At 36.3% G+C, this 26615-nt stretch overlaps 1 protein-coding gene across 10 annotated transcripts in view; it reads left to right on the top strand.

Moving 5' to 3' along the window:
• Positions 1–26615, top strand: part of MORN1 (MORN repeat containing 1) — a 97028-nt gene that overhangs the window by 41685 nt on the left and 28728 nt on the right. For 5 of the 10 annotated variants that reach the window (XR_008580139.1, XR_008580136.1, XR_008580132.1 and 2 more), the window contains 2 exons: positions 6277–6350; positions 9669–13531. The gene's annotated coding sequence lies outside the window, so the exon portion shown is untranslated. Of the gene's footprint in view, positions 1–6174; positions 6226–6276; positions 6351–9668; positions 13532–26615 lie in introns of those variants that run through there. The other 5 variants (XR_008580138.1, XR_008580134.1, XR_008580140.1 and 2 more) reach the window with 3 other exon arrangements.

Here is a 26615-nt window from a genome sequence, read left to right as displayed (position 1 = left end):
GGGGTTAAGAGCCTATGCTAACAGCAAAGTTTTGTAGCTGATAATGTTTCTGTTCCATTTTGCTCTGTTGTGGCCATGCTGGGAGATGAGGGAGCTGTCCAGCTGCAGGAGTTGTGTCTTCCCATTAGGTCACATCCTCACTGTGCCAGTAGCTTGTTTTAATGTTGTCTTGGTGGGCTATTGCAGAGGCAAAAGAGAAAGGAACAGATTGATTTGCATGCATCTTAAGAAAGCTTTTAAAGATTGAAAACTGAGCCCTGTCTTGTCTAGCCCAGGAATAATAAATAAAAGCAGGTGTGAGGTGTTGGAATTGAAAACAGCTGGATATGACGGATGTGATCTGACTTATCTAGAGCTTCAGTCTTTAATCCCTGTGGCTCAATGTGAATATTTCCCTCCTGATGCAATGCAGAAATAATAAGTAGAACACAGCATATGGAAGGGTTCCTAGACTGAGAAAGGAGGAGGGAACAAACCATGGTTAACTCTTTTTATGCTCACTTTTCCTTCACTTGTATGTATACCTCAGGAACCTTTCTTAACACATTCTGCTGATTCTCATTGTTTATTGATGTTTGCTGCGAGGCATGTCATGCTAAGATGAAAAAACTTAGAAGCCTTTGGAAATTTGTTGCAACTGGAATCTACCTTAATTTGGAGCTTTTTTTGGAAGATGTATGATGCCCCCCTATTTTTGATGTAGCTTTTGCACATAAATGCATCTTCCCAATTAAAGTAAACACTGAATCGTCACTATAAATTGCAATGAAATGCCTCTCTGTGCCATTAAAATGATCTGATATTCAATTAAAGTATTGAGTCATCAAGCCTTATTCTGTAGCTTGAATCTTGTCAAATCCTTATCCTCGTAGTCTGCCAGAGGATGGGTTTGTCCACTGGAAAAACACTGCCATCTAATTTAGAGAGTTCCATACATGGAATGGATAGGAAGAGCAATTCAGTTGATTAGTGCTAACATGGTAATTGAGATGACATCAAATGATTCATTACACCTGTCTGAGACAGCAGGATTCAAAAATAGGCATAGTGCAATTCTATCCTACTCAATGTTTTTTTTATTTAACCTGCATTTAAAAATCTTTGTATGTTGGAATTACCACTTCGCATCCATGACAAAGTATTATGTAAAAGAAGCAAAGAAATACCCGCTTAAGTAAATGATATGTGGGTTCGTTCTTTCATGTTTATTCTATTCCAGGAGTAATGATAAGATTCATCAGGGTCACACTTGGAAGCTGTCTTGCAAAGTAGATCATTTAGAAAAACGTTTTGGCACCCTGCTGTTTTGTCATATATTCCAAGCAGGTTGTGCCAAAAGAAAATTGTAGAAACTGCTGTCATAGAGTACAAAATCATTGGATTTATAATAGGGAGCCAGTGGTGAGAATTCATTATACATTCACACCTGCAGATAAAGAGCATCTAAAATTGGAAGTTTTATTCCACTCATCTTTGATCCTGATATTATTAGATGATATTAGCATTATCCTACACTAGATTCTGGAATTGAAGCAGATATGAGTTCCATCCATTATTTTTTTTCATGTAAGTCATTCTTTCTGTATAGCAACTGTATCCTGTATTTAGAGCAGTAGTTCTGGATACTGAGACTCTTGGTTTCTGCTGTTGTTGTATTGTATGGTCCTAATCTCCCATACGTAATTTACCTTTTGTGAAGTAATAATATAAAATCATTCAACCCAAATTGTTCCACTATCTTGAATAGAAACCTTTTCATACTTCTAAAGTTTTTGGAATCATTTCATCAACTTCTAGACATAAAGTGATGTCTTTACATAGAACTTGCTAATTTAGACTCTATATTTGTAAATACATAGCTCTGTGTCAAAATACCACTTAAACAGTAACGCACACCAAGACTAGGAATTCTCCTTAATCTCAGCCTAATCTTGGGAGCCCAAATTCTCTGTTTCAGCTGAACAGCTGTGACTTTGGTATCCTAGTTCAGATCTTGCTGCCCAGTTTTAGAGATTAAACTTCAAATTCTACATGTGCTGGTTCTTTTCCTTACCCTGCAACAGACGAATTATTAATTTACACTTGTACATGTTCATACAGAGCTATTTCGCACAGAACTACAAAATTTGGGTCAAATTTGTATCTTGTGTAAAATAGCCAGTCATTGAAATTACTTCTACTGATAACAGCTGAGTATTTTACCAGTTGAGTCTAGTTAAAGATGAAAATTATTTGCTATGAGGAATGATCACAGCCAATCAATTCTGCATTTCTAGATGTTTGAGAGCAAAATTTTCCAGAGCTTGTACAGAGAATTTTTGCACAGCTCCTGTTCCCTGTGTAATGGCTGGAAATACACTTAAGTGTTTCAGTAGCCATCATCTGTGACAACTTGCATTGCCCTAAAGAGAGTTTAGAGCAAAATAACGTAAAGATCTGCAACCTGAAAGTTTTAATTTGTACCCTGGAGAAGGTTAAAACAGGAAGGCAGATTTTTGTCTATTGTTGTAAGGGAATTGATAGTTTACTCAGATGAATTAAGGCAATATTATCTAAAGCTTTATAGGCAAATACTGTACAAACATTGTGAAGGCAATTAAATATCTAATAGCAGTCCAATTAAGCTATTTTTATGACTAGATTATGAGTTACTGGTAGTTTATTTGTAGGCAGCAGTTTAAGTAAATCCTAAAGGTTACATAATGCACAGAAGAATCTAAATAATTCAGGGTCCTGAAGACCTTTGTAAATAATCATTCAGTCTGGACACTTTTTACCATATAGACTCAGTATTCAGGAAAGAAATCATCAGTGCATTGAATTTTTCTGATTTTAATTGTTGGGGAAAATGGAATATAAGTTAATTATCCAGAATTAATTCCACTTGATGTAAAATGTCTTATTCCACAAGAATGTGTAGATTTACTTGTGTAGTCCACCTTAGTATTAGTTTGTGATTTTCATCCTGAGAACTTAGAGAAATTGCACCTATATCTGTTGAATTACACACTTTTGAAGTAGAGTATAAAATGGAACTAGTAGTGTAGCACTGAGATACCAGCCAAAGTTGAAACTGGAATAGCAGTTTGTATCAAGTCATGCAAATTTACCATTGTCTTTGTTTCTCAAAGATCATGATACTGCAGAGCAGTAGGAAGAGTGGTAGAATGCATGTCTGTAGTGTGTGGAGATGCCCCTGCATTTCTGAGAGAGATTGATAGGAAATCAATAATACTATTTGTAAAAAGAAGGCAATTCAATTGATAGCCAGTCTGATTTTCCATTAGAGGTGAATCTATCCCTAGAACTAAGAGAGGTGCAGTATGAAATGTAAGGTTTTCCAAATATGTAATTTTGGATTTGTACAAAGAGAAAACAGAATGTTAAACATAGGATTTTATAGGTCCACAGATTAAATTACTTCAAAATTCTGTTCACCAACAAGGAATCCTCCTGGAATTTATAGAAAAGCATGTTGTTCAGTGTATCAGACACATTTATCATTTTATCTGCTTGTAGAATATCTTCTGGTAGACAGATTTATTTTTTCAATATACATTAAATAACTAGCAAGATTCAGTCATTTCTACAATATATTCTTTGGCACGTTTGCCAGATTCTTTTTTGGCAAATACTTGGTCATTAGGAGAGGTATATGCCTAGCCATAGTTAGCTCATTGAAAATCGTACAGAAAGTCTGTGGAGCAATTTTTGTTTGCTGCTTCACTCCATGTGTAGGGAGGGACTTGAAGCAGGAGTGACCCTGTCCCCTGAACTTCAGTCTTGTGGCAGAGTCCACCAAGAAGTAAATCACTCCCTTTTGAGACCTTTCCTAAGCAGCAGGGAGTTAGAGTGCCTTCATATAGGTGGGATATACCTGTTTTCTTCCCATCTCACGTGCTCATTTGTACAACTTTGATTAACTGTGAAGCCTTTTAAATCAAACTACAACCCTTCCCATGATATATTTGATCTGTAGCTGCTGAAGTTCTAACAAAGAAAAGAGAAAATGATACTCCATTTCTAATTAAAGAAGTAATTTTCCTTTGCAAATAGACTTTTTATCTCAGCTACAGTGTTAAGGATCAATGGGTTGTCACACGTATGTCTTTTTAATAAATGCCAGCTGAGATGACATTAAAGTGATAGACTGATCACTGTAATCAATGCAATTCAAAATTGCTTTATGTCTTAAATGAACTTGGTTCCTTTCTGTGATTCTCCTACAGTTAACATTGTCTGAGCAATGAAGTACAAGGTTATATCTTAGTTTGAAGTAAAAAGTGATGATATGGAATTAAGATTTTTTTTTTACATAGGTGCAGGTTTTGCAGTTTAATTCATGGTTTTGTGCAATTCAAAGGACCTTGCTATATATTCTTATTAAAAAAAAGATGGAGAGGAAAAAAAATTAAAGTAGAACAAAATAATGTGAAGCCTTCCCTTTCTTCCCTCTCTGCACTACTCCCCTCCCATAAAGTGAGTGGCCAAGGCTTACTAAGATTATTTGCTTAGTTGTCTTATATTAAGCCATGAATATTGACACTCCAAAACACAGAAATTACTCAACTCAAAGGCAATCAGAATTGGTATTGAAGCATGAACACGTGGTTCGATCTTACAAGAATAACAGCATGTATGTTGTGCAGTGCCTGTACATATAATGCCAACATAGGCATATTCATGTTATTTAAAACGATACTGGTATGTTTTGGTCGCCCATGAGCACATCTTCCCTGGCTTCTGACAAAGCAATGCATCTGTGAAAAGACAGCCCTACTGATGATGCAGTTGGTGATGATACAGGAGGGCAAACATAACACCAGAGAACAGTCCAATTTTGAACTGAAGGAATCTTTCCATACCATTATTCTCACAGTCTAATCAGCGCCTTTAAAATCTATTTATGCGGAATACTTCAGAACTCCTTTCTTGTTCTGGATTTATTTTTTCAAAACCCTAGAGGTTCTGTAAAAACTCTCAGGATCCTTGTAAACCTTTTTATTTCTCTTAAAGTTGGCAGACTGACAGGCTTTAGTTATGCTTAGTGCTAAATTATTTATCTTCCTTTTCCCTCCTAGCCCTGACTTCTGAATCTTTAACTTGACTCTTGGGACTTATCTTTTTTCTTTTTTTTTCCTCCCCCTCCCCTCTTAAAGCGAAGGCATTTTTACCTTTTGTCTTTAATGTTTTACCATAACAAATGTCCATGTATATGTATGTTTAAGATTTAGGTATCTGATTTTTTGTAATTGTAATTCTAACTGTAACAAGGTAACTAGGTTGTATAAACCATTTTATGTTTACTTGTATATGATTCTTACTCATCACCTGTGTTAACTGGGGATCTGAAATGAATTTATATTTTTTTAAAAAGACTATTCCTATACTATCTCATATCATGTGTTATGCAACAGCAACAGGCTTTATCCTCTAGGATCAAGATATTTTAATTGCCAAGAATTTTTCAACAATGATGTTGAAAAGCTGGTAAAATAAAAAGTTAAGAATATAATCTCCTTTAAATCAAGCTTCCTGCAAAGTACAATGTAGTGTCACTATGTCAGTCTATTTTTAATGGGACATAAGCACACAAAGCAAACAATAACATGATTATTAGGAAAGTATTTAAGTTATGTATGTCCCAATTAATTTCAAGTAGGAAAGAAGTGAATAAATGGTAGAAGAGGAGATTACTGATGAGCAATGAAAATGAAAAAGGTTGTGAGAAGTGTTTATTTTTATAAAATACAAGGATAACTATTTAAATACTAGCTTTTTCAATATGTTTTAAGCTTTCTTATGTACAAGGAGTTTAATACACTAAAGTACCAACATGTATACTATAAAATGTCAATAATATGTACAGTGTTTTAATGTAAGTGGCTTTGTAGTCTACAGTGTAACATAGTTGTGACTGACTCGGGTAGTACTTGTCACTTCCTTATTTATAATTTTCAAAGTATAATTTTATCTCACAAACATTTTTACATCCTTGTAAAGTATGACATCAATTGGTAATGTTTGGCTTATTTTGATGAAGAACAACACATGGCTTCAGTATACTGAATGCTTTTGAAAATCCAGCCTAAAGGATTTGAAGCTTGTTATTATATTGTTTTGAAAGTGGCCAAGTATTTCCCATTAAAATGAACAGTATGAAATATTTTGCAGAAGGAAGAGTCTTGAACTGTCTTATGAGTGATAACAAGCTCTCATCAACATGTAAGCAAGCATCATTATTGGTAGTAATGATATATTTATTCTAATCTTTAGATCTTACATGATATCCAAAGAATAGAAGTTACAAAAGGATCAGCTAATCATAAAGAATTCTAAGACATTACAAGGTAAAGATCTTTTTACTCCCCCGCCCCATCTGTATTATTGTATTCATCAACTGAAAAGCTGTAGATGCTGGTTTATAGTGTAATACTGGGACTGAATGTATTGATCGTGACGATTATGTCAATTCTAAAATTACTTCTAGGATTAGTAAAGAAAGCAGATCAAATTTTTCTTAGAACTTTTTATTTCAAAACATTTATCTTTAGTGTCTTGATTAAGTGTCTGATATGTCATGTATCTGATAATTTTGGGTGCTACTTTTAATTAGGATTCTGTTGTTTCTGATACTCTCTAAAACCATTATATTTATCATGTACATGGTTATAAACAAGATTGTGGGAGCCTTCAGTCTCCTGCTCTTATGACACCAAAAAGCAAAGTCACATATGGAAGGAAGCTTTCATTGAAGTTTACTTTGGAAATAAATATGTGTCAATAATGTGATAAAGTGTGAATAAACACTTATTCTTAAGGCTGCGGAGGAATAGGAAAAGCAGTGCAACATGCTATCCACTGGGTCCGGATCATCGGTTCACATCAAATAACGTCACTGAATTATGCTCCTGAGGTTGTACCTACCTGTTTAAGTCACAAAACTGGCAGTTGCTGTCCAAGGGGAAGTATTATCTCCTGACTGGAGGGAAAAGATTAAAAAAAAAAAACCCCTTATTTCCTTAAAATGGATGATACATACTTGTTTCTTGTGCTGTAGCAAGTTTTATTAGTCATTTAAAAAACTTAGGTATTTGCTGTTTCTTCTAAAACATGACTGACAAAACTAAAGGCCATTGTTATTGTAGGAGTCATGCTTCCTTGATATTTTTGTTACTGTGAACTTGAAGCATCCCATGCATACAGCATAAGAATAATGGAATGGAAGATCAGCTTTATCTGCTTTTGTCAAAATGCACATTCTTTACAATAACCTTTTTTGGAACATATTTCTAAGGGGCATGATAAATTTCTCCATCACTTGGTATCTATAAGCCCTGATCCTAGCTTTCCCTTCTAGCTTAAAGCTATGAATCTGCATACATGTGAATTAAAATATGCAGAGTGTTCAAAATGCATTTTATTCATCTTGAATATTCTAGTTTTGTCTTTCTTCATTCCAAGCTGTGACAAGGTAGATTTCCTTATCTTGTTTTATTAGCCTGTTCAAATTGCCATGCATGATACTTGCTATCATACTTCTGTTTCATTTTTACTCACATTAGTATTAAACAGTAACTTTCTATTCTATTTTTGAAGTTGGTGACCTCTGAAGGATTTGGAACTCTGAAAGTTTCATTGGTGGAAAAATATCTGATATCATATTCTGGAAAGCCTATGGCTCATTAACTTACGTCTATTAATGGCTGCAAAATTCATAAACCTTTACATAATGATTTTCTTTAACTGGAGTACTATTAATTTTTATGGTAATTTTACTGTTATTTATGATCGTCAAAAGAGTGTTGGAAAAAGAGATAATCGCACAGGGCTTCAATTTGTAGAGCCTCTATGCCTTGTAATTGTTGCAGGCTCTATTAAAGATTAAGGAGGTTACAAGCTTTGACTTTATAAGGTGAAAGTAATTCTTTGAAGGGAAAGTTATATTATTAATAGTGATTGGAATTGATTACTCAAAGCGCTATAGTAATTCATTCATTAATTCCATTCAGTTTTACTTCTTTAAGGGTTTAAAACGTTTCTGTCTAATCAGAGGGATTCTAATTTCTTTTTGTCTGTCTGCTTACCAGTTATAGGAGCTTTTAAACCCTTAAAAAAACCCACAAACAAATGAACAAACAAAAAACCCCAACAACCCTGTAATTAGAAACAGTTCAGATTAAAAAGTTAAATTACTATGTTATCTTTAAAAAATACTGGAGAAAAATCAATCTGTACTTCCGTTTATCTCTCCAAAATATACAGAATATATGGTAGTTCAAGAACTATATGGTACATGGCGTACAGATATTTAAAAATACTATCATCTGAATAATGTGATACACCAGAAATAGAGCAGCTAGTGGATATTTTCTGTAAGGTGCATAGTAAATACACTATATTTTGATCCTTTTTACATGCGTAGAATAAAGAAACATGTAATACAGGCAGGAGATGTTGAGCTTTAGGAGATGTTAGATTGTTTTCCTTGGCATCCTACAGATTCATTGGTTCCTATAAGAAATGCCTTTTCTGTTCGTAATTCAGAGCTAGCGCTAAAAACTGCAGCCTGATGTTTCATTAAAGATTTGCATGTGAAGAGACTTCAGGGTCAGAGATTGATCGATCTGTAAGTTAGGATTTTTTTTTTCCTAGTGTCAATGCAATGCATGTAGTATCTTAAAAATATTTCTTTCGGAGATGTTGCACTATTTCTTGGTTTTCAATCTCATTCTGTGGGAGAGAGCAGTATTCCTTTAAAATTATTTCCATTGTGTAATATGTCCTTTGATTTTCAGACTTGCCAGCTATGGCTCTTTACACTACACAACCGCCATGCATTTCCATTATTTGAGCTTAGCCTTCCATCTGCTAAGGCAGAACGGTGATTGTCTTCTTGTCTGTTTGGCAGTGTTTTGAAGGCTGTCATTATTTTCGAGAAGATTTTGAACTCATACATCTGGTATGCATGGACACTACAGATTTAGGGCCATTTTCATGAGTCCTCAGCTGAACTTTCTCTATTCACAACTTTCTCTTATTATTACAAATCTTGTAGTGGGTTAGTGGCCTGTTTGTGTTCATCCTGCGCAGTCATGGCAGCTTTTCATGGGAGTTGTGTATATATATTGTACTCATCCAGTTTTACGTATGTGAATAGTCCCATAAGAGCTATTAATGCTGTTGATATGCATAAAGGGAGTACATGTGTATATGCGTATGGGACTTGGCCTGTTGTTTACTTTATTACCTGAGAGCTTTTGAGAGAAAGTGTCCTACAGATAAGCCAGCTATCATGAAAATCCTATATTATCATAAATCATTGTTTAAATTACCACTGAGGTGTCTTGCTGCTTTGACTGTATATTGTCTTGGGAGATTATTGTATATGCTAATAAATTATGGTCTTAATTGGTAGCACAAATTGTTGTGCTGTCTACTCAATGATTACAGTTGTCTTCTATTTGTGATTTAGCAGATATAACAGAATTTGGCATTGGAATTGTCTAAATTTTTCCATACTTTGTTTTAATACTTGTTATGAGTGTAATTTTTTTCTGTCACTTCCCCTTGTTTGTGTACTGAAACTGTTTTGTTTGGGGGAGTTTTTGCTTTACTCTTTCCCCATTTGAAGTGTTTAATTCCCAACTTTCCCTTATCTTTTTCAGGCCAGTATGTGCTTATGGTCCATGAAGTGACCATGTCCCCATTCTTGGGCCAGACTCTCACACCTGCCTTCAAACTCTTGAATTTTTCCAGAGAAAACCAAAACCAAGAACAAAGATTGTTTCAAAGTCACCAGCAAGTAAAAAGGATCAAACCCCACAGCCAGGGCTCTTATGCAAGGGACACTGAAGTCAATGGAATTTTTCCCATTGAATGCAGTGGAAGCTGGATTCAGTCTTTTCATCCCAGTCACCCTTGTAAGGTTTCTCATGCAGGAATGGGGCTTCAGTTTTGAAAATTATGGTCTTAAAATAGCCAAGAAAATGACTTAAAGATCTGTGTCATGGTCATCGTCTTACTATTAACATTTTAGAAGAAAAAAAATATATTGTCTGTAGAGATTTGAAATACAGATGAAATTTTTTTCAGTTCTGTCTTCAATATATGTTTGGATGTTTGGTTTTTAAGAATTTTGATCAAATAATATGGTAAACTTTTATGACAATTGTAATCACATCTCTAACATGTTTCATGCAATTCTCGTTCACAAAGTACCTCTCTTGCATGAGGACAGCCAAGTAACTCTCCTCAAACTGATAGTGAATCTACTGGCTTCAAACCACCAGTTTTCAAAAGAGTTATCAACTTCACTGATTTTTGTGCAAATTTATCTAATGATTGCAAGCAACATGGAACACTTTCATTATGAAAATTATGCTGATGTACTTATCTGCTCATATGCATTAATGTCTATGTATTCACTGTATGAAGAAATTTGCACTTGAAGAATAAGGTAGGAGGTCTCTAAAAGTCTCTTAACTTCATTCCAGTGCCTTTGCCTGGAATTGTCAGAGGTTGACAATATCTGTAAAGAGGAGGGCTAGCGTTAATTCACATCACTGAATCAAAAATCTATAATTAGGCCTTATCTTAGGTGTCCATTGTAGAAGTGAATAGAAAATGTCAAAAGCAGATCAAGTGCCTTAAATCTAACTTGAAGGAAGTTTTCCCTAAAGAGCCTCTTAAGGTAGAAATCAGCTTTGGAAATGCAGATGTGGCATTGCAAGGCATGCCAGTGGCATTCCATAACTTGTAATATATTGATTTTTTTACCTTCAGTGTACATCTGATTGATCTTCATCATCTTTGCGCCTTCTTTGGAGATGAACTTTATGATTTCCTTCACGTTTTCTTATAATGCAATAATTTTAGTTGAATAGTATTAGCAGTTACAAATAACAGCAGTATTTGGCACTTCTCAGTCTTCATTCAAGAATCTCAGGCCTTCTGTTCCTTGAAGTTATGGCCAAAATTTCACACCGAGATCCACTAGTTCACTCTGCAGTCCCAGGTTTGATGCAGCTGCATTATACATGACTTGGGTATCACAGTGGATCTTTTAGGCCTTATTCTAATGAACTGAATGAAGGATAAATGAGATAAGTCGAATTACCTAGCACTTTACTACCTGCTTAGTGCATACATGGGTGATTACTGTGAATCAGCGAAGATGGATAACCTCATGATAACTTATCTCTCTGAAGTTGTTAACCCTTTAATCTCCCTGAAGGATGGTTTTGTAGTTCTGCAGATGGAGAACCAGAAACTTGGTTAAAGTACTACAAGAGATCACAGACCTTGGCAGCAGAACCCAGAAATCTTGACTTTGGTAGTCCTCTACAATGCAACTGAATGGTAGTTCTCTTATTTTACATCTCATTTTCATGAGATCTTCATTGATTCTGAGCATTATTGCATGCCTTTTTTTAACTATTAAACCGAAACCCTTACTATGAAAAAGTAATTTAACTGCAAGTATTGTAAATGTATGAGCTTCTTAATATGGTGTCTTACTGCTTTGTCCCCAAGTAAATATACAGCTGCCAATGTCTCTATTATTAGGCAGAACTAAGATGGATTGTGTTGTTTATCAGATACATGAATAACTGCTATGTATGGACCAAAAAGAAATCAAATCTTGTAATCAAAAAGGCTTCATCCTTCTCTGTACTTTCCAGATTTTATCTCTTCATTTGCCTTCTGAAATAGGCTTTTTAATGAACAGAAAGCCTGGAGTATGAAGTCTTTGTACCAGTGGACCTTGTTAACCAGGCATTTGTGAATTCTTTTCAGACTCCAGAATAACAAGCTACATTTGCTATTGATGTAATGACAGCTTTCACTACGAACAATCAGTCTTGTGCTTTCAGTTCACTTAAGTTTTAACAGTAGGCCTTTTCTAGGTTAGCTAATCTTGAACAACTACATGCTCTAACGCTGTCTCTGGGGACAACGAGAACTGCATGAACTATGTCTCTTAGAAAAGCAGGATTCTCTTTTTCCTCTGACTATCCATTTAGAAGTCTAATTTTCATATATGTTATTTCACACAGCTACATCACTATCCCTTTTCCTGCTACCATGCAGACACCAGCCCAGTAAAATGAAGACAACAGAAATTCCTGGTAGTTCTTCAGTGACATTTGTTGGATTGTTTGTTAGGATTATGGAGACTGTATATGAGAGCCAAGATCTCAAAATGTAACAATAAATGAGCTGTTTTGGTATTTTTAGTATTTCCATGTGGATTTCCTTCTTGTGGAAACTACATGCTGCTATGTGTTAGGTTTGTACACTTAGATTGAGGGTGTAGGGGAAGGAACAATAAGTTTTGCAAAACGAGAATATTTAGTGGCTTGGTCTTTTGTGTGCTGATTTACTGTATGGCACTCTGTAAACCCCCTTTTTTTGAAAATTCCTAACATACAATGTTAGCGACAAGATTTGGATTTTCTTCTAATGTAAAGATTAGGCACTTTGCTTAACGTCCCAAGAGAGTCCCTGGTGAGAAGCAATTACTAGCCATTAGTCCTGTATCAAGACAAATTTTTAATTTAACTTTTTTATCTCCTGACTACAATCTTTATCAAGATTGACAATACTTACAAGTAGCAAGTCTTTCCTTAGTCTGGTGGATGTGCAGAATGGATCATTATCACACAATATACTTTAAGGCTCAGGAGAAAGAAGTCAAAGTGAATATTACTAGTGAAGATACGCAGGAGACACAGCTACCTCACGTTTTAAAATGTCCTTTAGAGCATGGTAATGCAAACAGTCAGTGTGTCTCTTGGCATCAACATACAATCTTTTATGTACAACTAAGTATTGGGTTTTTCCTCCTCCTTTGTTTAGTTTGTCATAATGAATGCTAAGTTGGGGCTGGGGAGGTTATATGACAAATAAGCTGTGATCTTTAAAAAATGGATGACCCTCCTATTTTATAGTGATTTTTTAGGATTACAGAATGTGCAATTGAAGCCAAAGCCTCCTTTCATGTACACACCCCAGTGGTGGCAAAATAACAGACCACAACTAGTGAGAGAATCATTTATTCTAATCTTGTAAAACACTTGTAGGCTGTGGTGGTCCAAAAATCATAGGTCATATTAGCTGCATTTTTATACTTTTAAAAGAAGAAAGTCTATTACATCTTCTAGTGTATTTAATATAAATTCTCCAGACAACGATTGCTGTGTGAACTGTACTGCGGGTTTATAGTTTATTAAAATGTACCGAGCCAAATCCTGATGTCAATGAAATCTGTTAAATTCCTCCCAGATAGATATATTTTTAAATACATAATGTAAAGTGTTTGCTTTCTAAGTAATCTTTTTCTCATGTCAGTAATTATATTTGTATAGATATAGGTGAAATCTTAAATATGCAATCCTCAAGGAACTAGCATATTTTATAGACAACTTAAATGACCTTTCATCTCACTGTTTTTACTTTTTGTTCAATGTTGTCTACTCCCCTCCCCACCTGGAATTCTATATTTCTATTAATGATTGTGCTACTTAAATTGGGATCTTCATTCTTAATTTGAGACTCTAAATGCTACCGTAGTACAGTGTTTGTTTTACTGTCTCTAACTTCTACTGTTTTTACCAACAGAAATTGTACTCTTAATGTGAAGAGTGCTCTTCAATGTACTTGAATATAACTCTGTTCCCATTCTATCCCACAAACACTCCTCACAGATGACTTTTCAAAGATTTTGAAGAGAATTGGTAATTTCAGTGTGCACACTTCGAACAGATAATTATCCTGATAAATTTAAAAAAAAATCTGTATACTCTGTATTGATCAAATATTGAAGCAGGCATAAGGAATTATGGTTTCAGAATGCACATTTCCTCAATTGATTAAACCGATAGATTTTTACTGAAGTTAATGGCATTGTACGGAATCTTTTGTTTGGACTGAGGATTTGGCTCTTACTCACATGTAGTAAGTTACTAGTGTATGATATTCAGTGGAATTACAGCAATTTACATCTGCCAAGGATATGATCTGCCTATCTGAAATTTATGCAACATCCATGTCCTTTAACTAAGAAATGCTTTTTCAACTTCAAATGAAAAAAACTGAGGCAGATTAATAGTTTTTTTGATAGATAAAAATATAAAGATGAATGTTCAACACTACAGCTGATTATATTGGCATAGTTCAGCTGACTTGAGTAGAGATGAGGCTATAGCACAGAAGTTTCGAAATACAAACCTCTCTTATTAGGCTTCCTAGTACAGATAACCTTGTTAATTCATATTTGAAAATTATAGCTAAGATTGGAATATTTTACTTGCCAAATGGAAACCACCATCGTTGCTGATCCTTTTCTGTTTCTGTGAAGAAAATAAGAGACAAGTGTGTAATGGAGAAAAGCAATAAATAATGCTCCGTAATGATCAATGATGAGGAATATGTGCTTGGAAACTGGCAAACAATTTGTTCTGGAAGCATGATTTGATACTGGTTAGTGCTTTTGTATAAGGCAATGCTTTTTGTCTTAGTGGTACCACATGAGCGCTGTGGTTGCCATGGTAAGGTACGTGTTTTGTTATGGATGCTATAAATAGTCACATCACTGCCCAAAAGTGCAAGTGAAGATCCTGCTCTTGGTGTGTTTATTGTGAGTTTTGATCATGGTCACAAAGGCTTATGTGATGATTTACATGGTAAATCAAATGGGCATAAAGACAACCATCTTTGTGTGTTTCTGTGATCGAAGTATCTGCCACACATGTAGTCATTCTCTCATAAATCATAAGTACTTCTGAACTTCTAATTTTAAGTGACCGAATGAGATTTTGGGATTGTCTTTCCAACATTCTGTCTCACAGACTGTATCCTGGACCTAAGGAGAGCAGGCTGCCAGGTAGGTGTACACAGACCAGAACTGAAATTTGGAATATATGACCTTTGTACCCAGATCTGCTGCAGAGATGTGCTGCTGTTGAGTAAAGATCTATATTTGAGAAGCAAAAGCAGTAGAAAAGGGTAAAATATCTCCTGTATTGGGATGGAGGGGCTTAAGTCCTCAAGGTTTCTGAGCATTTTGAGATCTTTGGGTGAAGAATGCAAACTATTGCTATGGCTCATCTTGACATTGTGCATTTGGCCTGTCCTTGCCGTTGTGTACAAGTCAGGTTTTATAGTAGTATAGATATATGGGTTAAACCAGGATTTTTTTGAAGTTGTATGCAAGTTGAACTGCACTTTAAAAGAAACTGTTGTCAGAGTAATTCCAGATCCACTCGCATTAACAAATAGCACATAACGCTGCAGTTTGATTGCTCTAAGCAATGGCAGAATGGCAGTCAGCCTTTCACGACGCTGCTACATTGTCTTATGCTATAGCCATGCTCCTTTGATTATGTTATAAAGAATTATATCAGTTTCCCTGTGTAATTCAGTCGATTTTTAAAAATTTGGCATCATCTCAACCTAGTGGGAGGAATTTTTCAGGACTGAAAAATAAATAATTAAGAAACCCACTCCCACCCCAACCCCCTGTTCCCCAGTAAGAGCTCTTACTATCTAAATTTTCCTATGTCATTTGTAAACATGGCAGACCTGGATTTTCTGTCCATTATGTCAGTGCTACAACATCTGTAGGAAATTCTATAAATGTTTGTTATGGAAACATCTGCCTAATCATCCCTGTAAAATTTTTGAAAAGCTGAGAAAACAGCCTGCTGCTTGATGCATGACATGGCAATACAGACAGCCGCTCCAGGAGAGATATCCTGTTCTCAGTAATAGAATTTGTTACAAAACACATGCTTATTAGAAAACACACATGGAAAGATTATGTCCTCTTTGAGTCCTAGTGAACTTGGTGTAAAGTTAACCCTTTGTGATGATTTTTGGGGTGCTTTGAAAAAACTGGGGGAAAAAATGCCTAAATACGCAATCTTTTCTCAATTGCACCACCTTTAATTCCGAAGTAACTCTATTCTTTATCGGGCTATCCTTTAATATCGCAGGGCACAGTCCAGAGCTGTAAGAAATCTTTTTCCATGACTGTAAAGGAAAGTTACATATAAAAAAATATTCCTGTGATTCAGCATAATAGTTACTAAACAATAAAAGCCCTCCTTGCAAGCTGTCACTTGCTGGGGTGCTCACAGTAGAGCTTGGGTGATAAGCTAAGGCTGAAGAAATCTTTGCATTCCTATAGGAGCAGTAACTGCATAGTGTCTTGGTTGCCTTACTATTACAAAATAGAATATATGTACAAAGTTAAGGAAAATTGAAAGTGGAGCTGTGTGTGATTCCTGGGGACCTTGCTGAAGGGAAAGGGTGAGATAATTAACAGCTAAACCAGAAAAGCCTTGCTGAGGCCTGAGCAGCACAGGTTTAAAAGGTTCTGAAGCATTAATTGGCATTCACTTTCTAGCCTAGTGAAATTTTCTAGTGATATTTCTCATTCTGATGTGCCATGCTGAATATTTGCCTATAGTGAAAGATTTTTTTACACTTTATTATAATGGTGGATAGTTTACTAACTGAGAAAATAAGATGGATAGACAGATTAATTCCTTATGGAAATAGGCACATAGATCTGACCTTGACCAGCTTTGCAATCACATGCTGTGGCAGTAGTGTACCTAAGGTAATGATCCCCAAGCATTCTCATTTTTCTCTTTGGTGCTGTGTATATATCAATGAGGTAAATGACTTTCTTATTTGTCAAAGTATTTGGTATTGTTTCCCACACTGTATTCAGATTATTGCTTTACTAATTTCCTTGGCTTCCTTTCAATTTATTTCAAAGTAAACCAACATCAAGTGAAGCTTTTGATGTTTATGACAATATAGAAAATGAATCAACATTTTTCAGCTATACGGACTTAGCCTGAAAAAGCTGAAAGCACAGGAAGCAATTGCAATATGAACGCACACATCTATTCACAGAAACTCTTAATTGTTTAATTGTAATTCCTGGAGTGCTCAGCAGTGTTACATCATGTCTGCTTTTGTGTAGTGCAGGAGTGACAGCTCTGGACACTGTCTCACGAACTATTTCAAGAGCAGAAGCAGAATAAACTTGTCATTTCCACCTTGGAAAGTTCATTTCGCTTTTACTGTTGAAATTGCTAGCCAGACTGCTTACCAGTGCCAGTATGGTAGAAATACCTCTTGATTAGTAGCTGGGTTGAGTTTTCCAAATCGTTGCAAACAATCCACTGAATATCCAGCAGAAGCCAATCACTTTCATTTGTTACTGAGTCTCTTTGGTTAACTAGTAGCAATACCCATTATAAAATTCTTTTAGTCCTTTGGCTGGTAGGATCCAATTCAACCTTCTATCTCCTTTAATTCTATGGCTATCAATAGCCAGGAGGAAGGATTCCTAACACAGGTGGAAGGATTGCATAGGAATTAGTTTTAGGAGCTTCGTAATCTTGAACCATCATCCTTCTGGCATAGTTATTACTGTGGCCCGTGTCCCCCTTTTCTCTCGTACAGAAAGAGAGAGTGCATCATGTAGAACAGGGTATATCTGAAGACTTTCTGGTTTAGAATGTACCTCTCAATATTAAGCTAGGGAATGAAGAGAAGGATTGGGAAATGTTACAATACTAGTATTTTGAGAAGTGCAATGAAAGCTTTATCTGTAACACTTCAAATATTGCCATTGTTAATATATTCTGAGGGAGAGATGAATGCAGATAGACGTTTCTTGGGTGTACAGCAGTAGAGATGCTATGTCTGTCTGGTTTTCACTCTTTGCAGACAGGACGAGCAGTTGCTAAAGCAGTTGCTCTAAAAATGAGTTAACAGTCAGCCTAACTGGAATATATTTTTCAAAAGTTTGGAGTATTTCCATTAGTATGTAAGTACCAAGAAATATATCATAAAAGCCAGTTGGCCTCACAAACGTTGAATCTAATACCAGTTAATTGTATCAAGTTGCAGTTGTTCTAATGTTTTCTGTGTAAGGGGTCGGAGTTCCAGCAAACATGTTTCTGGAGTTGTCGGCAGCTAAAAGAGAAAGGCCTCTTTATTGATCTTTCATAACTCTTCTGATTTCCATAGCCAAGAAAGCACCATTAGAGTTTTTATTATTTTTAATTTTAAAAATGCTTTAGAAAATATATTACACAAGGACACCTGCAGAAGCAGAAAAGTTCTAAAATTTTGGAAACTAATTCTGCTTTGGAAAGAGACGTTTTCTTTTATATGCTAAAGAAAACACAAAATTTCAAAACCTCTATTTGGGGCTCTGTAGCAGTGATAAACTTTACTTTTTAACTAAGACCAATCTCTGCTTTCATTGCATCTTCATTCCCATTTATGGCTTTTAAGAAGTATTATTAACCCAAATTTGATCCACACCCTCGATTCCTGATACATGTGTTTTCCCCTTAAGGTTTTGATCTCTTCCGTGGGTAGAGTCAATAACTTTTAAAGAGAGACAGCAGATGTAACTGTCAACTCCTCTGGTCCCATATCAAGATGGAATTACGTAATCACAGAAGTCAGAGATGGAAAAACCCTGTTAGGTCATCTTGTCCATCTCTTCTGCCAGTTCATAATGATTCCCTGCAGAATGTTCTCCAGTGGGTTGTTTAGCTTAGTTCTGGACAGTTCTTTTGAAAGGACTGCAAAGCCTTTCCTGTGATTCTAAGTATCTTTCACTTGTCTGTTTTTAGTCTTATATGAAGGGACCAAATTGTATCCATGTTACTCCTGTAATTCAATTATTAATTATAACAATAATTATTAATTATAACAATAATAATTGGCATTGTTGAATGAATTATTTTGGGTTTAGGACCAAGCCTGTGTCTTCTGGTTTGGATAATTGGCTGAGAAATAAACAGCAGCTAAGAATTTCTGCAGTAAATTTTGCCTGTTTTCGTATCTTCTAAAAACAGTTCATGACTCTTACTGGCAATTTGCTGTAGTTTTTCTAGGAATAGTTCTTGGTCTATTGTTCTTTCACATGCAGCTTTGAGTGACCCAGAAATGATAACTGGTTTGGTTAAGTGTGTGACATTTTATATGTCCTGATAGATTAAAATTAACCCAGTTTAAGTGACAAACACGGCATCAGGGAAAGGGTGTGTCTGGCAACTAATGCAGGAGGCAAGTCTCATTTTTAAACCTGGCCATGGTATTGAATGATAATTTCATTCTTTGTGCCTCAACTTGCAATATGTAAGTACTGTCAGAGGATGAAATGACAGCAAAGTTACCTTTCTCAGTAAGCATTTGTGAAGATATAGGAGACTCTGAAATTCCTGGATAGATGGTGCTAAAGAAAAACTGTGATCACCATTGTCTGTAAGCATTATGTAAAACTTAAACTCAATTGGATTTGAAAATTTCATCTCCACATTCCACTCGGCTGCTTAAGTGCCAGAGGAAAAATGTTATAATCGATTGCGTGAGGACTGCTGCTCCCCAGACTGACAAGTGATAGTTGCCCATTATTCAAATGTTCCCTTGTATTGAACTGCCTCTCTTTGCCTTCGCATTAAGCAACATGTTTGCATTATTGTATTGTGTTGACCACGTAGAGATCAGAGCAGAACGTAGAATTGCATGGTCTCTCATCTGCTGGAAAGGAAAGCAAGAGTGGGAGAGGAGGCCGACAAAGGACTGCAGTGCCAACAGCTAGACATCGTTGTTAAATCAGACTTTGCAATACTTGACAGCTGTCCGTACAGATATATAGGGCACTGCGCTCAAACAAGAACTGATAAAATTTTGTACAGCTTGGTTCCAGTGTAGCAATTGCATATTAGAAACAAGCAGACTGTGTGAGAAGACTCATGTAGCAGATTTCTGTAAGACATGGAGAAGTTGGGTTTTGTGACTTGGAGAAAACAGGCCTATGAATTCCCTTGTTTCAATATGCAGCCATATGTTAATTTTCACATATTCTGTGAGTAGGGCAGAAATGCCTCTTCATAGGGTATGCAAATTTCCTTCCTAGGGATCTTTGTGCATTACTTCTGTGAATGTAGGGCTCATCTGTCAGAATTTTTTCAGACATGAAAAAAATATAGCTTATGCTTTTGAGAGGCAATGGACACAAACTGAAATACTTTTTTTCTTATGTTTAAGTAGAATTTCCTGTATTTTTACTGTGAGTGTCATTGAACAGTGGAACCGTTTGCCCCGAGAGCTTGCTTATGAAGTCTCTGTCCTTGGAGATACTGAAAATAGGACTGGACAAGTGCCTGAGCAACCTTCCTTGTTTGATCCTGCTTTGAGCAGGGAGATTGGACTAGAACTCCAGAGGTCCTTTCCAACCACAATGACTTTGATTATCAGAAAGGCCCCAAACTTGGAAAAAATAAGGATTTTTCTCTTGGAAAGGGACAGAATTATCCATATTTAAGACAGCTAACTTCAACTTTTGTATCCTCTGTACCCATCTTTCTGAAAAACGTTCTGGCTAAGTCCCAGATTAAAATTTGGGGTTTCAAATAGAATGACACCCTCATTGCATTGTTTTTACTCTTCAGTCTCATCATGAAACCTAGTCATTTCCACTCATAAGTTTCCTTTAAATTTCTAGAGAAAATAAACAGGCACGGCCCGCACAGAGCTGCAGTGAACCTCTGTTATCCCTCTATCAGCCACTCTTTTCTCAAGAAGGTCCTCAGGATTGCGAAGTAATTGTTAATCTACAGGAGCCTGCTGTCCTCTATGTGGTCCAACTAGTCATGAGGGACCACAATCAGCATTGCCTTTTTTGTGTGAAATCACATGTACATAGTAAGAAAGTGAGGGAGGAAGAAAGTTTCTGATAAATCCAACCACATGCTGCAGCAACTGTGTTTTCATAAAGCTTGTGCATCCATTATAGGATACTTCAGCATCTTGCAGAATGCAAGACAATACATAAAGTAAGTATTTATTTCATTAAAAGTCCTTTATGTTCTCATTAAGCAGTCATTTTGAAGTAGTAAATTATCAGATTTAGGTGGTTTGGGGAGACATTTATATAATAATAATGCCATGCAGTCTTTATGGTCTATTGGAAAGAGGAGCATTTCACTGTTTTGTTTTGTTTTTAAAAAAAAGTGATCCTATAGGGCATTGTGAAATGCTAAATGAGTAGGTCAGAGCTTGCCCCAAGAACTTAGCTTCTGGTTGGACTTAACGTCTGTGCAATACCCTCTGCAGCAGGAAACAGGTTTTTCTCATAATGAACATTGGTCCAGTAGGAAGAAAATAAGACAAGTCTCAATCTTATGAAAGCACGTAGACTTTTATGGCCAGAGTGCTTTAATTTTTTTCCTTTCCTTTCTTTTCCCTAAATATCTAATTGAAGTAGCATTATTCTAATAGCTAGTAAAGTACAAATGTGATGAATAGAAAAACTCTAAATGAGCACTGGTAGTTCACCCCCAGAGAAATTTAGATCTGGTTTACTTTGGCCATTTTCCAAAACCCACAAAGAGTTAAATCACCTTAACTCTACAAAGAACATTTGTCTTCACTATGACTGCAATGTCTTCTCTTGAAGAACTTTCTATTTTAACCCTATCTATGCCTTTTGAGATACCTCTGGATTTCAATTAGGGATACTACCCTAATAAGGATGTAAGGAAGAAATTCCATGGGAATTCAGAAGAAAAATAGGTGGTTCTGCTGCTGCTGGGAAAAAACCCAACCAACCAAAAACCCCTTCTTCCTACTGTAGCTTTATTTATATGATTACCTAATAATGCAAATCAGAATAGATATAAAGAATTGATGGGGTTAAACTGGAAATGCTCTAATTGCTGCTTGGCGGGGGAAGGAGAATAGACAAGAGTGTGAGTGTGTGTGAGAGCTATCTAGCACTTGGCTGCATCCCAACACGGAGAGGGTACAAGGCTCTCACTGAGTTTCCTGCCTAGGGTGGGGTCACCTCACATGCCTTCCCTCTCTTCCACTTTCCCTTCGTCTCAAAATTGCTTTCGGTTAACATCTGGAACTTTTTTTTCCTAATCAACAGCATTTCCTTAGCTAGAGCAGAGCACTTTGGTGATTGGGGAATTCCTACGGTTTGAGACCAGCCAGAAAAAAATTCAGAGAGGTTTTGGCTTCACTTCCCTTCTTTTTTTCTATCACGTGAAGAAGTGTGTCTGAAATTTGTGTAATGCCTAGTCTTAATTCCCTGAAAAATTTAAAATTCCTTAAAAGGAGTACAAGAAGTTCAAGACTTTACTAGGAACCTTTGTTTATCTTTTGGACTCTAAAAGCTATTACACCATACAGTCTTAGGGACACAGTAATATAGTTTAATGTCTGTGACAATTTAGATCTGAAAACACAAAGCATGTTGTGAACTTCACTTATGAGTCACAACTCCTCTAGGAAAGAAAGCGTATGAGAGGTATGCAGGGATCATCCACCACTGAAGGGGAAGGCAAACGCTTTTTAACTTCAAACACAAATGTTTAAAACAGAGCGAAGAGTCTGTGGGCTTTGGAATTTCCATGGGAATGAAGGGAATGGAATAGGTTTGTTACATTTGGAATTGAATACCGAGCCAGAAACCCAAACTGTTCATGCTGTCACTTCTTTAATAACATCAAGTGGTAATGAATTTTTTGTTCTTTGTTGCACCCAGAAAGAAGCCTTTCCTAACTGAAGTTCCTGTATGACATACCACAGTGAGAAAGAGCAGCATCTATTCAATAATACTGTGTCTTGTTCAGTCTAAACACACTTCCGATGCCTTCTCTGCTAGATAGAAGCCAGTGTTCCATTAGTCGTGGTTACTCGGTTGTTATTTTCAGAATGCAACATACTGTACTAATTCCTGATAACAATCTTTTTCATGTCTCCTGGTGCAGTCCTCACATGTATATTCTTCCCATACAGGGAATTTTTGCTGCCCCAGACTCAGCTTTGTTGAAATTTTGCCCTCTTTGTGGCTGGCATATAAAGTTGTTGGAATGTAGATGGCACAGAACTCTGAATATTTCTGAAAATTATGTTTGGGGATTCTCAGCCATCATGTATTCCTGGAAAGAGAGAATGATCTGAGGTGTATAGTTGGGGTTCACCGATAAGGAAGGGATAACCTTATCGGAAATCTCTCAAGTACAGAAGAAACCCCAGCAACTGCTCATCTCCACCAAAACTGTATTCTAAAAAATGTCTCTTTTTGCTCACCTGAATTTTCATCTGTTTAGCTGATAATTTTCTTTGTAGCTGTGCTGATTAAAGTTCTGTAGCTATGAGATGCTGGGAGGTTTGCACTGTTACTTGGCTTATTCTGGGAGCAGGAGATGGTAGTCTCTGCAGTTGCTTAATAGAAACCAATTAAAATAGATATACAGTGATACGCCATCCCACAGTACCTTTTCTTCAGCTTTGTGATGTAGAAGTATTGAGATATAGACCAATTTTGTATGGGATCTCTTGTGTGAGCTTTTTGGAAGTTGTTACATGGTTTTTAACTAATCCTGTTGCTAGTACCTTGACAAATCTGTTGCTCTCATTTTCTCCTTCACCTACATGCACATACACTCTTAAAATAACGGCGTTCACAATTTTAGCAACTTACTAAAAGCAAGGTATATGCAGTTAACTTGGGGAAGTGCCCAACACAGTATTCCACTCCAAACAAAATAATACTCAACCTTGAAGTTGCACTGATCATCAGTGTGCTATGGATACAGTAAGCTGAGTCTATAGAAAGGAACGTTATGTAGCTTCTATGACATGAAAGCAGCACAGGAGATGCAACTTGGGTATGTCTGAGGCTGCAGAGGGAGTCAGTAGCAGAGCTGGTGCTGGAGTTCAGAGATTATTTCAACTGTTAGGAACTTCATAGATTTGCCAAAGCATACAAGGAGGTTGGAAACGTCAGTCAGGCGTTCCATTTTGGTGAGTTTTATATAAACCATCTCATGTCTTTGTGCTGTCTGTGAATAACACTAGCCATAGTACCAGTACTAGTACACTTGTTATTGTTTCTGAGTGGCCCTATTCTGTTTGACAGAGTTTTGATACTGTTACTACTTTGACATTCTCCCTAAATCTTACAAGTAACTTAATAAATACCTGCACACTTCCAAAAGGAATTCAAATTCTTCTTGCTTCAATGATCTATTTCCTAAGAGTGAAATGAGCTTAACATTTCTTTCCAAGTGCTTTTTAGACTCTGTTCCTCCTTGGCTTTCCTTCATTGTGAAAAGCTGTTTTTGGTTTCTTGGCCTGATTTTTCACTCACATAGTTAATCTTCCTCTGACTTCTGGTAAACTGCCAAATGTTTAAAACCTACTTTGGTATTCCCTTATAAAAGACGTTGGATTTACCAGAGTTCATCTCTGTAAGCTATTTCTCAATTTTCAGTGTTTATTTTGCTATAAGATCTTTCTAGCAAACAAACAAACAAACCCCCCATTTTACTGGTTACTCATTGTCAGGAATATGAACTGTCATTGCACTTCTAATGAATTCCATCCTTTCCTCTAGCACAAACATTGCTCTCCTCATTTGTGATGATTTCGTCCAGACTCAGTGGGACTCCTGTCTCTGAGCTGTTGCAGCTATCGGCTGGTTTTGTAGCTCTTCAGATGTTGTTAGACGGGCTACATGCTTTATGTAGATCATTCTGGAAATACTTTAAATGAGCTTGCTTCATATGTCAGTCGGCAAAGTCTGCTCCTAACTTCAGGCTAATCTTCAGAATTTCTTCACTGGAAGGGTGGTTTCTATTTCTTTTACTGTACCGTCACAAAACTCATACATTGCAGACATAGTTTACCCACTGTATGTTAATTAGTACCTTTCCTTTTGCTGTAGCAGATGAAACTCTGAAACTCAGATTTATAGATCTGTACCTACAGGACCCATTTATCAACATCTGGTCTGACTTTCTGCAAAGCACAGGCCAGAGATTTATACCTAGGTACAGAATCAATTAGGAAGATATTTAATGAATAGGAATCTGGGTGAGAGGGGTGGATCCTTTCATCAGATTTCATTAAAAAGCTGGTCATTTGTCACTTGTCATCTTGTAATAGTACTGACTTATAGGTGGAAAATACTGATGTTGGGATGGATGATAGATTTTTGGGTCTTGTCTGTGAATGATAAGACCTTCCTAAAGCATATTCTTCGGTGTACTAGGTGAATGTAGAGTATTGATGCCCATGTTTCTTACATAGGCTAAAAGATTGGACTACCAAGTCAGGAACTGTTTATTCTTATCCTATACTTGAATATTCCTATGATCATCCCATTTTATTTTATAGTTCTTCATGAAAAGCTTTCTTACAGTGTTCACATGCATGGTCTTGCACTTCCAGGAACAGATCCTGCTGGTTAATTTTTCTTGCATTACATATGGGTTTGTGCAAATGGGAGTTTGCTCAGCCTCTGTTTTTGCCAATGTATCCTGCCTCCCGTGGCGGTGACCCTCTCTAACAACCCACAGCACACAGGCATGTGTAATTTGCCTGGACAGCAACTTGGCAATGCAATGATATAGTCCTTCTGTATACCTACAGAATCTTTTATAGCTGGCAATATGAAGTTACAAACATACTTGAAAAAACACCTTTTTCACAATGATATGCTTCGCTAGTTTCTACTGAGCAGCTGTTTATTTTGTAGGCAAATTCATTAAAATAATTACACCATTTGGGGAATATTCAGAATTTTGTAAAACCTCTGGGGTACTTTTTTTTTTGTGGCAAGCATTTGCAAGCATTTTTAGTGTATTATTTTTAACTTCAGTTTAACTTGTTTAATTTGTAAAACAATATTTTTTGGAAACCCAAATCTAATTGTAATAGAAGCCTGTGCTATCAGTAAGATCTCTAGTTGGAATGCCACTGCTGGTTGTCTCCTAGGAAAGTCCTATCTTTTGTGAAGCAAGCATATAGCAGGGAGCCTCCCAGAAAGTCTCTAGTCACTGCAGATTGCATTTTGACACCTGATATTTTACATTTCTTTCCAAGTCCACTTTTCAGAGGCTTTCTAAATCTATAGCCCATTAATTTTCCTTTATTCACTGCAGTAGTATTTTCTGTTTGAAAATATTGCATGCTTCTACATCTTTGCTGTCATATTTTTGTAAAAAAAAAAATATACTTTTACTATCACAGCTAGTCAGTGCTGCTGTGCTAATGCACATGTAAATTGAAATTGTATATACAGAAATGGAGAATAGGCTCTGAAAAGGTCTGTGACCTAGGTTTGGCATACAGTTAGGAGCTGGATGAGAAACGGGCTAGAAATAGTTTCATTAGGAACTAGTTCTGCTCATATGCATTACCCATGTGAATAAAGGCTACTTACATGAGTTTGCATTTGAGAGTTTGGGCTTTGTGACAGCACAGCTTGGCCTGCATGGATAAGCTAGAAAAGCAAGAAGTTCCTCTCCACTGGTTAAGGAGCGTGTCTGTAGTAATACTGCCCTGTTGGTTACTCAGAGGTCCTTGCCTACTTACTGTCTGTGGCAATAAGCTGCCAGCCTTTGCCAAAGCAATTATGATTCATGAGACAAATTAGTTTTCAGTTTCTCTCTTCTTGGAATTGTTATTGGTAAGATGGTTTAAGGAAATGCACAGTTGACTAGTCAAGTGCATAATTCATTTTTATTTGGAGAATACCAAAGTCGGAATAAACCAAA

The sequence above is a fragment of the Grus americana genome, chromosome 21 (assembly GCF_028858705.1).
Source record: "Grus americana isolate bGruAme1 chromosome 21, bGruAme1.mat, whole genome shotgun sequence".
Classification (NCBI taxonomy): Eukaryota; Metazoa; Chordata; class Aves; order Gruiformes; family Gruidae; genus Grus; species Grus americana.
The sequence above is the reverse complement of the archived record's forward strand: the minus strand, read 5'-3'. Positions and strand labels throughout refer to the sequence as shown.